Consider the following 12,302-nt stretch of genomic DNA (forward strand, 5'->3'; position numbering starts at 1 on the left):
GTCATGGTTGCTTGCTTATGTGTTATCATAAGCACAAATATTGTGTAATTGGGATCCAAAAATTGAAATTCCAGAATCAAGTGGCCGATTTTTTGTACGATGTTAGGAATATCAGAATCATCAGATGAAATTGTAAATATTAAACTATAAATACCGATAAATCATTATTATTTACTATGATTTTTAATGTAATCATTTTATATTATACGATTTACAATTAGGTATATTAAAATTTTCTTATTTGAAATTAGTTATCTCCAAAACACCCTAAAAAACTATTTTGGAACTGATTTTATAATTTATTATCATTACCGATTTGTGTTTTGTTCTGACATATTGACCTTCGCTATATAATTTATAAATATAAGTGATAATATCTTAAGTCAAAATTCTCGTTTTTTCTTTAATTTATTTTTAATTTTATCGATGTTTTAAAAATAACTGGGAATTTTCAATTTTGATCTCTTATAAGTACCAACTATAGATCCAGTTTTCTATCAGAAACAGCTCAATATGAAGGTCAAAGCATTTTATCTACTACGAATATGTATAAAAATGTCTCAGAAATTTGTACTTCAAACTCTTATTTTAGCTCGATCTGTCCAGTAAGCTGTTGTGCGTTGATAAATCAGTCAGTATAAGGTTACCGTTTTATATAATATACAGAATACAAATTAATGTGGTTTTCCGAAAAAAAAATTATTCTTGTTATAGGTAGAAAAACTAACAAGGAATCTTATATTAAATGTTTAAATTATATATATAAAAGAACATTTTTATGTATTTGTATCTACAGCTGAATAATTTTCAAAATTTTAGGAATCTAACCAAAATTCTAATTCTATAATATTAAAAAAACTATCATGATTATGACGTATTTTCGATATTTTTAGTAGGTAAATGAAATGAACTACTTATAAAGAATTGAGGAACCCTGTATTCAATTTTCAAACATATTATTGTAGAATGTATATACTATATGATCGACTATATTGCACTATTGCAGTATAATTTATAATATAAAATTTAAAATTTAAAAATCACGATTTATTACTTATTTGACCTTTATGAATAAAATAAAATCATTAATACAACTACTCTTTTAATACCCATATGACCATTAACCATATTTGTGATCATTTTGCCAACAAATAACTCGTGTTATATAGCTATGTATATAGATAATAAGTATTTCCACAATGAATAAATACATTTTTGAAAAAATTAAATTTAAATGGACACCTTGAAAATTTAACACAATAATGTCAATATAGTAAGCAAATTATGGAGTTTAGCTAAGAATCGTTTTTAACGTTACTATATTTTATCGTAATGTTCAAGTATTTAATGTTTAAAATTTGTTTTGCAAAAATCATCAATCCCATGCCAAGGTGAGCAATTATTGCTCATCTTCTCCACAATAGGCAATAACCGGTGTATCGTGTACCTACCCAGTGACCAAATGTTATGTACGGCGTAACGTGTATGCAATAGAGGTACATTATTGTGTTGAAAAACAAACTTACAATATTTAATTGACAAAATATTATAATAAATCTATGCAATACTATTATTATTCGTTTTTTAAAAACTGCACATAAATACGTGAATTTTTAAATAAAATATTTTATTTAGGCAGACGTAAGATAAAAGTTAGTAAGTACCCATAATTATATATACGGTTATATATTTTAGTGTATTATATTACATTTTACAAGTATTTGTTATTACAACTTTACACCCATAGTCCATATATAATATTTAAAAATATGAAATGCGTACATCTTGCCTTTTATAATTTGTTAATAAAAGATATCAATAAATTTATTATTATTTATTATCACTTCCCGTCTACCTAGTTGCACAATTTCTTCGCGAGCTGTTTTCATTATACATGTCACGTATGTATTATAGCATATTTCTATATAATGATATTGGCATACATTTATTTACTTGTTACATGGGGATGTGTTCTATAAATATTTTATACAGGGAAATGGCAAATAATTATCGTCTATTGAATAACAATTATTAACGTGACGAACTAACGAATATACTTATTCAAAACAAAACATGTCAAATTGATAAGTATTTACTATTTAATGAAATAAGCGTGACAAAATGCTAATGAAAGTTACTAAAAATATTTTATATTAATGTTATGACTGAAAATATGTGTCAAACTTTTATTCATAATAAATGATAATTATATCTCTATTGCCTGCGCGTGTCGTTTGTATATTTAGACAAAAGTGGAAACTGTAAAATTGTAGACGTGTAAGTCGTGTAACGTATTACACTGCTGCAGTGCTGCACTTATTCTATATTGTTACAAAGGCTCAGTCAAATATCCCTTATCGCTTATCAGAAATTGCTAAAACCTTTCCACATATAATGTGTTATATTTATGTTATATTATAATATAATTATATTGACCAGATGTAGAAATAAGAATCCAAAATTAATTTAAATTTTAACTCCTCTATATTATCTTATAACATAAAAAAAAGTATTAGTAGTGTATACTCGTATATTTATACTGTACAGTTGTACAGTCGAGTTGCGTTAAGTCAAACTATAAAATTAATTAATTATTAAATTATGAAAAATTACAAACCTGTCATTTTATCAAAAAAAAAAAAAAAAAATAGTGTAGTTTCAACTAATTATAACTAAGAATACTCAAGAATTACAACAAAAAAGGAACTATCCTGCAAAAAAATGGACGGCCTATCAGTAGTCACTATATACATGCATATTACATATAGTACCTACATTATATTATACATTACAGTATACCGTCATTCTTCAGTGACGTACTTAAGTCTATGATATATTACACGGAAAATGTATATATATAATATGTATTAATTTTATGTATATATATATAATTGATGGTGTAGTACTATTATAGTGACCTCGACGTTTTGCATAAAAGCACGTCATCACCCCGACCACACCAACCGGTAACAGAATCATCAGTAGAAGCCGCTTTGTAAAAACGCGTAGTAAAAAATATATAAATGTTTTTTCTTAAACTAAACATAATATGTACATGTCGAATTAGGTGCTACTATTTAATACAATATATTATCTATTACGCGTTACGCTTGATGGCTGTTTACTCAAGTTCGTAATATGAATTATTATTTACGCGAAATTTGTGCATAATGATGGTCTCAAAATAATCTTATTTTCGTGTTATAAAGCGATATAAGTAAAATACAAAACATTTATATTATATTATATACATTACATAATACATAATATACTACTATTATAACTATAGCGGTGATTTTTTCCCATTACGTCTTGTATAATATGCAGCGTGCAAAACAGTAATGATTATAATGTTGATCATAGTCGACACAGAAGAAAACAATTTGCAATAAAAAAAACCCAATACACGCAAAACACACTCAATATTCAACTTTAATGTATTACCTTGTTTCAAATAAAAATAACATACTTAACTACGTAGTAGTGTTGTAGTTCGCTGAAGTTAATATAATAATAATTTAAATCTTTCAATTAAAATATAAATCTAGTATAGTCTATTACTTAAGATGTACCTACACGTACATATTATTATGTGCACACTGCACGTAGTGACAATTATAATAATACAATAAAAACTTGAATTTTTGATTCGATAGGTACATTTATTGGTCAATATTCGTGATTAATTGTTACTGTATGTTATATAAAACAATAATACAGAGAGTATGTAATAATATATATACTATCTACTCTGTTTCTGTATTAGTATTGTACAATACATTTTAATGGAACACACCAAGTTTCTTTTTCTAACATACACAAATTATCTCAAAATATCGTCGTGTCTCTATATGTTGCGCCTATTATTTATTGCTGTAATCCAAATCCTTCAACATAATATTAGTAATTACATATTACAATTATTATAAAAAAATAATTGTATTTATAGTTACAACTTGCAATTTATTATTAATGTTACGTTTTGTTTTTTAATTTTACTGTATAGTTGGTCAAGGAAAATAAATTGTGTTCATATGCGTATTTGGCTCGAAAGCACTTAATACGGTTGGGTTTTACTGTGGACTGTGGTTCTCGGGATCATAAAGTCATCTGGTAATACAGTACCTAGAAATAATTCTCAGTAATACCTATAAAGATTTTGGTTAGTAACTCAGGAGCACGGCTTCTACAGCTGTGGTGTACAATAACCTGTCAGCCTTATGAGTACCTATTGATTGCAATGACTAGTGTCGTGTATACAAATATGTATTTGGCTAATAATTAATCATTGAAATATATATTTTATACTTATTTGCGATTTGTAATACCTACTATAGTATATTTAACGTTTTATGTTTTATGATATATATAGTAGCAATTTCTACATCGCGATTTCCGCTGTTTTCGACCCACGTCAGGTGAATCATGTAACTGAAAATAGTTACGACGCGGAAATTTTTTTACCTCATCCATTTTATAGACTTTCAAGTGAAAATAAACCACTTACAGCCAATATCCAAACTACGCATTTTATAGATTCAAGTTTAAAAATTATTTTACTTATCCACATAAACAAATTTGAATCATGTAACTATATGTGAGGTATAAATACTATATAAATGCATAATCGAAACTTAATAGGTTATATTATATAAAATAATTTATTATATGTTTTAATTTTATTAATAATATTAACTAATAAGTAATTAATAACATGAATAATACGGTTGTAATTATCATAATTAATAATTATAATATTTATAATTCGTCCTAAATGACGTGTACACTCGTACCAGTATCTAACTACTATAGTTTTTAATCACCAACAAAATTAAGGTATAGATAATTACCTAGCTGTCTATATTAATTATTATAATTTGCATCAACGTAATTTGTTAACACAATGACACAATGAGAAACGGAACCTCATTACATAATTGTTATTTAAGTTCTTTTTTAATTTAATTAAATAATTTTTTCAATATACCGAATAATCCAAATTTACAATAAATAATCAGTAAAATTAAACAAATATGTATTCAAACATCTTCATTTATTAAAAAACTGATATAAAACAGTAAAACAATCGCTTTATTTTAGTTTGTTACATAACCATTGTATGATATTGTAAATGATCTTCTTACATCTTCAAACATATAACTATAACGTGATCTCGCACGTGGACTTCAATACTATAAATAAGATTATAATATTACATCACAGCCTGTAATTGTAATTTAGTGGGCACTTTAGAAATATCGATAAATATCAATACCTATAGTTTTTCGCCTACATCTGAAAATGCGCCCACCGTGACTATCATAAAACCCACATTTACCCATATCACGCTCACAGTGTACAATTTGTTGTAATGTACTAATGAAATTAATTGTATGGACGTTGGGTTTTTTTTTAGATAAGTAACAGAAAACAAAGTCCAATTACTTCGGATGTCCGAAATGTTATTAACCTCCGAAAAACGCTGTACTAATAATACTATAATAATACATTGGTAATTTCACTAATTTGGTATACGTCAACAAACGACCGTAGTCCACGATCGCAATCTAATTGAGTGCTGGACAATGCACTGTAAGTATTATACAGATTAAAGTATCATGTATTGAAAGCACTATTAAATTATTAAAATTTAAAGTATAAAATATGTATATTGTACACAATTACACCAATAATTATACTACGTCATTATACAAACCTATAATACGGTGTCATAGTGCGTGGCGCAGAACACGAATTTCACCTTTCTTCGCTTTCTCCGGGATCTATGCACAGGGAATACCCAATGCCACATTATACACACCGTATATTATATGTATCTACTCTCTCTTAGTGTTTTTCTTTTTCTATTTATCTCTCTATCTCTCTTTTTATCTCTATCGTTTTTTTTTATGTGACAGTTTCAGTTGTATTAAAGGCGTACAACGCGTTTGTTTGTATTCATTGTTCGTACTCGCGAGAAGGTTATGCCTATAATATTGCTTATGTATTCATCAATACAATATTATGTGTGCGGTTTTAAAGGGTTTTTACATGACTGTGACAGTGGAGAACAATGGCGTTATTATGCGTTGAGGTTACGTGTGTTATGCGATAATAAAAAAAAATAAGTATAGATTTAACAATATTATTACGATCGCACCCAACGAGGTTAATAATAATGTTCCCCATCCATAAATTCGAAATATTAAATATTACAAATATTACCTAGGTATAATATGACTTAAAACGTTGCGCGATAAATATGTTCGTTTGTAACAACTATAATAATCAATAATTTTACACTTCATTGTAATCTATGCTGTTACGTTGTTTCACAGCATCCTTGATGAACGACACGTAGTTTACATAACCATTAATAATTAGTGTTTACTAAGTACCGACATTCGTCAACACGCGATTTCAATACTAATACATATTTTCTTCGTTGTATACTTTATTTTGAATCATAAGAAATAATAATTAAATAACGTTATTGAATATTGGGAATGTACAAAATGCACCAATGTAAAACTATAATATAGTTTATAGTTATATAGGTATTATTATTATATTGTGACTAATATAACTACGAAGCATAATGAGTTTTTATTAATCTCAGCATTTAACTAAAAAGTGATAACATTTCAATTGTTTATGCAATAATTAAGATGCCTTTGGATTAATGACGTCATCTTAATATTCTAAATCATCTAATGTTTTGTTAGCTCTAAATTAGTTCTATTTAAAAATTGTCTAGTCATCCATTCTTTTCTTGTTTTCAAAAACGTAACATTTTACTTATTTAAATCCACTCAGCATAGTACATATACCTACGCCTTTTAACAAGTTTTGTGTCATTTGTAATAATTTAAATCTAGCCACCATTTTTTACTTTTTAATCTAATCAACCCCTTACATTCTCAAAACTGTACACATAAAGTTCTGAAGGTCCTAAATATTTTGCCATTCTAAAATTTGGATCTTTAATGTTGTGGTCCATTTTACTCCGTTGACTGCTTTCCTCAGCTCTTTAGTATTTAAATTATCAAATTTTTCTGAATAAAAGTTTATTTTTTTAATTTTCCAGTGTTTTATAACTATAAAACTATGTGCTAGATGTATGCAATATACCTCAAGAAAAGCAAAGAAGAGGAAGAGTAGATATTAACTAGATAACCGCTCTACGGTATATAGTTGGTATCGAGTACTCGAGTGTACCTCGTCAATATAAAATATTATATTAAATTTGAATTAAGAAAAAAAATTCACTGCTTACAAAAACAATTCTATGGCAAAATGACCTGTTATTAGTCATAAGTCATTACCTACTATAATTATATTTTATGATATATTTACAAGGCTGGTCTTAGGGAACTATGCGCCCTGGGCAAGGAAAATTAATGCACCCTCTCTAGTTCAAGTTAAGTAAAGGTTATAGGTCTGTTGTCTGTAACAGCTAAGGTTTTTCTCAAGATAGTTCTTTAATTTTTTCTATACATTATTTTTGACGATTTTACTCGAATTATTAAAAAATTAATATCCGAACTCTAAAGACTCATGGCCTACATGGGCTCCCTGAGCGGTTACCCTGCAGCTCGTCTTACCCCAAGACTGGCCCTGTATATTTATGTCGATATTAAATAGTATTATATTTTACTATTAATAATATACTATATAGTAAATTTAATTAAGTTTGAAATCGAAAACGTCATTGTATATATAAAATATAATAGATAATATCAGTTTTAAATATTTACGAATAATATTTTTAAACGACAATAAAATAACTAAAATCGTTATTTTTTAAACACCTAATTTCGTTTAAAATTTAACTTCAAGTCCTCAAATGATTTTAAATAAATTGTAACTATACATCTTTAATATTGTTTAATAGCTAAAATAAATAATAATTATACTTAATTATTAATAATTATATAATTATTATACATTGTGTATAAGCTATTAAATCGAGTAAAAATATCGATATTTATAGAAAAAAAATTAAATTAAAATTTCAAATGCCTATAAATAATTAAAAAATATTCAAAATAATTTAAAATTTATACTGTCTAATAATGGTAATAAAATTTCTGAAAATTTAAAGAATAAAAATATTTCATTAAATTATCAACAAAACATAAAATTATTGATTTAATCTGGTTTTTCTTAAAAATTCTTGTTTTATAAATTGTAGTTTTGTTTTTCGAAATTATTTATAAAAGTGCTGGCAATTTTTACTTTGATTTAGTACAAAACTAGATTCATTCTCCTGCCATGAAAAATGCTGAAATTCATAATTGAAACATTTTGTTTTCTATTTAAACAAAATATGTCAGAATCGAAACGATTTATGAGTTACGACTTAATGAATATAAAAGTATAAAAATTATTTTAGATAAAATAGCTAAAGGGGTGGCAAGCATGAAGCAACTAGGAAGGGGCGAAGACCCATAGTGTCTAATATCTATAATATCAAATACATATTATGTAGTAATTATTAAATAATTATTATAAGTATATATAGAAACTTAAAAATCTAGTAACTAGTGGCTAATACATACTTAATGAAATAAATTATGTAAACATTGATTGTTGACTGTTGTACACTTATTTACACTCTAATACTCTATTCATTATTGTATCATACAAAACAACAGTTTCATCATACAAATAAATTGTAAACGCCTACACCGGCTGACGGCTACAGGAAACAATGTAGGTAGGTATGTACAATAGACGTCATATAGTGTATGAATAATTGTTATGCTTATTGCTTATGTTATCAGTTATCACTATGTATAGCTATTAGCTGTATGCCTATGTATAATGTATAATTTCCAATTCAATGAAATGTTCTTGAAGTGTTATCATTGATTTTATAAAAATTACACTTAATTATTTCTTTACTTTCATTAGATATATTTAATTTTAATTTGTCGGTATTCGCTTTATCTACTTCTACCCGGTGGCAAAGAACTAAGAAATTGACCACTCGGTTGTAGAACATTTTAAATAATAAATTAGACACAATTTCAAGTGCATTTAAGAATGCGCTAAAAAATAATTTTCCAGAATGGGCATTTTTAACAGATGCCGAGATAGGGATTTTTTGGCTTGCGAAAAACTAATGTTTTGTTTACATGTATACTGTATAGGGTTGCAATTGGTTACAGAAAATAAAATTGCTTTTGCTATTATGATAGCTAATAGGATATCATTTTAGACCACTATCTTATGTAGTTATGTTTGGTCAAAATCAGAGTTAAAAATCTTTGTAATTTTGTAATTTAGATACGTTTAGGGAGGTAAATTTGTCACTAGCTACAGGATCAGTAAATATAAAGCTCATCAAAAGTTGATCGTACAGGAATTTTAAAAAAAGTTTATTATTCAATTATTATCCTTGTATAATATATATACCTAAAAAGCAGGTCTTTTTTATGTACCCATATTTTGTGACGACGTTATTTAACTTTTTTTTCACAGAATTGTTCCAAATATGTTTCACCACGTCGCCCGATTTTTAAAATTTTGAAAAATGTGTAAAAACAAATGTTTAAACAAAATAATAAAAAAAATAAATAAATAAAATAAGTAAAGTTGTTATACCAACTATATAAAAACGATGAGATGGCGCATTATTGTATCTTATCCACCGTATAATTAAAAAAAAATTGATACAGCTTTGAAACTAAAGGGTTAGAAATAAATGATAAACTTACGTACCTACACATCTCGTGGGGTCCGCAATCCACCACAGGTAGATTGCTTACCTGATAATATACTGCTCGCATAATTATAATCTAACGGTCAACGCCAAGCGGAATGATTATAGTCTATAATAATATAATCTGACTAACTCACTGACTGATAAGCGTAGAGCCTAATCAATGATAGACCGAAGCTTACAATTTACACGATACATAAGATACATTCGTACCACAAATTTAGTGTGCAATAAGAAAGTATTTTACAAAATTCGGATTTTAAAGTGGTGCTTGCACAATTTTTTTGAGATTCAAAATGGTCAATGAAAATGTCTAAGATTTGAACACCGTTAAATCGAATATTAAATAACAAATTAATCATATACTAAAATTGGCATTTTTAATTGGCAACAAAGTGCACGAGATCAGCTAGTATAATATAATATATAAATATTTTGTTAGTTTTACATACACATCTTATAAGGATATTAATAGTGTATATGTGTTCCTGTTATAATTCATAATAGTATGTACCATGAATCATGATTTAATATAGGTATCCGTCATACCATATTACCATATACGTTATACATTTTTTAATAAGCATACAGTTATACAGTCATAATTTAAATTATAATCGAAATCTAATATTTATTTACTTTAGTCCGCATATAAAATGCATAGCCCATACACGTGCATTTTTATTTATGCATTATTCATCAATAATAAACTTATTTACGTAAACGTTGTAGTTTAGTAGTTATTTCCAAAGACAGTTAAATAGGAGGATATAATTCATAAATATGATTGTTTGATACATTAATGTTATAGCATATTTTATAGATAAAAAAATAAGTATAAATTCATCATCGATATATGACTATATACGACGACGACTACATGTAAACAACTGCGGTGGCAATGTATATAGTATTTATACGTAAAACAAATCGGGGTTTGGATAGAAAAATGTTGCGAATATTATAGTTTAAAACTCAGATTAGATATATCAACCTAAATATTATACAATATGTTATAACTTATATTTATGTATATGCCACGATGATATTACTATTTTTAAGTGTTGGCATAGTATGTGAACGCCAGATGAAAGGCGTATTATTTTTATTTTCTGTATTATTCGTATTTTTATTTTTTTATGTCGTATTATCGAATATTTAAACACAAAGCGAATACATAATTTAACAATTTCTTTTTCCGTACAAACCGGCTTGAATCCTACCTCTGGGGATTTCGAGTAATACACTGACGGTTTAGAAGGAACCTACGCAGGTATTACGCGCATTTAGCTTGTATTTTTTACATTCGTTGCCGGAAACAAATGATATCACGCGTACGGTTTATAGTTGCGCAATTAAAGAATTCGGTTTACTACAATCGCGTGGATAAACTGCGACATGATTTATAGGTACACAATGCGTTATTTCAAGTGTAGTTCATATTACAGAGTTTTCATACAAACGGACGTGTTACCACGATATACGTATAGTTTTTTTTTTAAGTCGAGGAGCATAAATTTAGTGCCCAGGAGTCAATACACTAAAAATTACCAAATTATGCATGCACTTATGCAAAAAAAAAACCCACTGAAATATGTCTCATTATTTTTTTTTATTATTAATAATTGTGATTTATAATGTACACAACCGTTGAGTTACTATTTCTTTCATGTAACTCGTGTCATTAAAATATTATTTATGTTTTAGCACATCATATTCTTATGACAAATAAATGTTTACAGGTTGCCAATTAATTTAACAGAAAAAAAATTAAATGACAAATTATTGGCAATTTCAAGTATTAGTTTATTATAGCGGTGGCACTGTCAAACACGACTATGAATACATTTTGTGTTTTATTCATCGATAAAGGCCTTTTAGAAGAAATTAATTTTGACGATCGCACGAAAACGTTAAAAAAATATAATACGTGAACAAACAAAACAATAAATCTCGAAACGTGCAATATATCGTATACGCGTGCTAAATACAATTTTAGGTCTGAACATTGTACGGACGGAATTCGAATTTACGTATAGCCGATCAGTCAACTATATTTATATCAATAATCCCGTCGGCGCAAAACCGCATGCGAATATACAGGCGATTGCACACCGACTTCCGGGTCTTAAACATTACAATGCGCCGTGTATTATCTGCAGGCCGATGCTGCAGTACCCTGCAGCAGCTATATCCTACGTACAATATATCCTTCACGTGCTGTACCTGCAGCACTCTCTCGCGTATAGTGTTTATGCGCATCATCGTTAGCGGTTTTACGGGAAACCGTTTTAATATTTCCGCGGAAGAAAAAAGAAAAAAAAATCGCCGCGGACCGAACGACGGTCGTGACGCGCAGCGTTGCGGTGTATTCGCCGTCGGCGCGTAAGCAATTCGCGGGCCACCGTCGGCCGCCGCGCGTGTACGTATATTATTATTATTATTATTACGTATAGTAACGGCGGCGGGTGTGTGACCTCAGCGCTCTGGGAAATACCCGCCGATGCAAATCGACTGCCGCCGCTGGTTTTTTAGTACGACCTACCGTCATCGTCGGCGGCGGCGTCGTCGATGC

The sequence above is a fragment of the Aphis gossypii genome, chromosome 1, assembly GCF_020184175.1.
Source record: "Aphis gossypii isolate Hap1 chromosome 1, ASM2018417v2, whole genome shotgun sequence".
In the NCBI taxonomy this organism is placed as follows: domain Eukaryota; kingdom Metazoa; phylum Arthropoda; class Insecta; order Hemiptera; family Aphididae; genus Aphis; species Aphis gossypii.